This window comes from Balaenoptera acutorostrata, chromosome 4 (genome assembly GCF_949987535.1).
Source record: "Balaenoptera acutorostrata chromosome 4, mBalAcu1.1, whole genome shotgun sequence".
In the NCBI taxonomy this organism is placed as follows: Eukaryota; Metazoa; Chordata; class Mammalia; order Artiodactyla; family Balaenopteridae; genus Balaenoptera; species Balaenoptera acutorostrata.
The window spans coordinates 52,750,771-52,753,195 of NC_080067.1; the positions used below are offsets into that span (position 1 = coordinate 52,750,771).

Genomic DNA, 2,425 nt, shown 5'->3' on the forward strand with positions numbered 1-2,425 from the left:
TCTTTCTTGGGTCATATATGCATACACTGAATTACTTGGAAAATGTAACCAAAGACCAGAAGCCCTTCTGTTTTGTTTTTTTTTTTTTTGGATCTCAAGAAAACAGGAGTTTACTGTGGTTTAGAAGTCAGAATGACGGTGCATAATAATTAAGTTTAATTGACAAAACTTTTTCTGAAATTTCTGAATTTTTGCTAAGTTTTATACATTATCACTAGCTTGAGTCCCCCCCCCCCGCCCCCCCCTTACTTTTATTACTAGAGTCACCAGAAGGAAAATCTAAAATATTTCAAAAATAGCTGTTTCTGGGCAAGTCACCCAGCACACACTCCTGTTTCCTGTGGTTTCAAACATAAAGGGGAAGCCGGCTCAAACAAGAACAATCCTTGCTGCACACCCGCCAGCTCGCGCATCCCCCTTTTTATTCCGAGAGGCTCCAGCTCAAAGAAAAGTTACAAGGTTAAGCGCTACTCTGAGTTCCTGACACAGCCAACCCCTGCTTGGTCTTCAAAAAATAGAGGTCTGCAATCCTTTTTGAACATGCCTTCAAAGTGGAGGTCTTCAGCCACGAGCTCCTCTATGACATCATCTAGTGCCCACTGGTGGTCCGTCGGCTCCAAAGCTTCCCACTCTGTCTTAAAAGCTTTGTCGGTGTCTGCGGCCATGGCCATGGCTCCAGTCATCTGTTCCTGCATCATCTGTGATTGGTCAGCAGCATTATCTTGGCCCAAAATCAGAGAGTAAATTCCCCGAAGCCCAAAGACATTGAGGAAATACCAGGATGCAGAACTCACCCAGGAGGCATCTAATGTGAGTAGTTTAATTCCTTGCTGTAGCATAGGCTTAAAAGGCAGGGTCAGTGGAAACGGGACCTTGGTTGTGACAAAGCCTGAAAACGTCATGTTGATCCATCCACCCATAAGAACCATAGGGAGGACATGTGTGACGTTGCCTTTCATCATGTCTGTGAGCAGAGTGGGATCAATCACAGGAGAAGGAGGCCCATCCTTCCTTTTAGTGTTTTTTGAAAGATCCATCCTCTGGGTTGTTGAAGTAATATGTTCGTGTCAGGAAAGACCGTTTGGGAATGTATTTTCCATTTTCCCTGAGGCCTCTGCTTCGAATTAGGACTTGACTGTCGGAGACTTGTTCCCAGGTGAGCTTCTTGTCGCTCTGCAGCAGGAGGGACACGTAGTGGCGAATCATGCCCACGAAGGAGGTGATGGTAACGACGGGCAGGACCACCCAGAGGCGGATGTTGGAGTCGAGTAGCAGCTCCGGCCCTTCCATCTTCACAGAGAGCCGGCTCCCAGCTGCCTGTAGCCGGGTTGATTTTCACCGGGGGCGCGTGGAGTTCGCCTCCAGGCCTTCTCACGCCCCTCAGCCAGGCGAGCCGGGGCCGCCGGGCAGCCCGCAAGCCCTTATTTTATTGACAAGTCAGGAGCATCTTTACCCAGAGGAAATGCCAGGTGACTGAATTTACCCACAGAACTCTTCAGAATCCTTTGTTACTTTGTGTGGATTTGATCTGTATAGATGGCACATTAATAATGTTCTAGGGCCCAGAGAACTGATTATTTACCCACAGATCAAATCTGTCTTTCTCATTTGTATACCTTGCAACTGCAAAGGATGGGAGTTGGCAAACTTGTTAGCACTGTGTGAGTCTGGATACAGAGAACATTTATAGAACAAATTCTTGTCTGTGTTTAGGCATGGATGCTGATCTTAAATACTTTTGTACTAATCTACCGGGGCACTTGATTCAGTAAACATTTACTGAAGACCTACTTTGTATGCTGCCAAACGCTGAATATAGCGATTGCATTTCACTGGGCGCAGGTGTGCATTTCATACAGGAAACACAGCAGTACAAGAAGGAAAGTACATTTCCTTTACTAGGGAGAAGTAGCAGATAGATCAAATTTTGAGACTTTTTTCCCCCCTCTTGCCCTGAATCTTTTCTCCCTGTCATCCAGAAAGTCAGGTAGTTTATTCTCCTTCATCCCTTCCAAGGAGGATTATGACACTTTCCAAAGAAGTCACAGCCAACCTTCCTGGATTTTGTTTCCAAAAGCCTAAGCCAAGATGAACAAATCCAAACACTTAGAGGGGTCTGGCAGACAAAGTGAAGGGAGGAGTGAGCTGGATGGGTCTGTGGTGAGTGGAGGGCATGTGGTTTGGATAAAGAAGGCAACTGCTGCGCTGCCCCAGCTTTTGTTGCGTTTTGTGAGCCCAGAGAAGCCAGACGTCCAAATTTTTAAAGGAAATCCAACTTTTGGTACAAAGAACTACTGGCCCCAGCCTACTTGGGAGAAGAGAACTAGATGAAGAGATAGGTTCCCCGAGACTAAAAAGGGATTTTCCTGGGTTCAGAAAGGAAGATAATTTTGTGCGCTCTATAGAAATAGAGATCTTTACCCAC

At 46.1% G+C, this 2,425-nt stretch overlaps 1 pseudogene; it reads right to left on the minus strand.

Annotated features, from left to right (window-relative positions):
- Positions 1-467: 467 nt before the first annotated feature.
- On the minus strand, positions 468-1,290 carry LOC103013258 (ER membrane protein complex subunit 3-like; annotated as a pseudogene).
- Between the last annotated feature and the right edge of the window lie 1,135 nt (positions 1,291-2,425).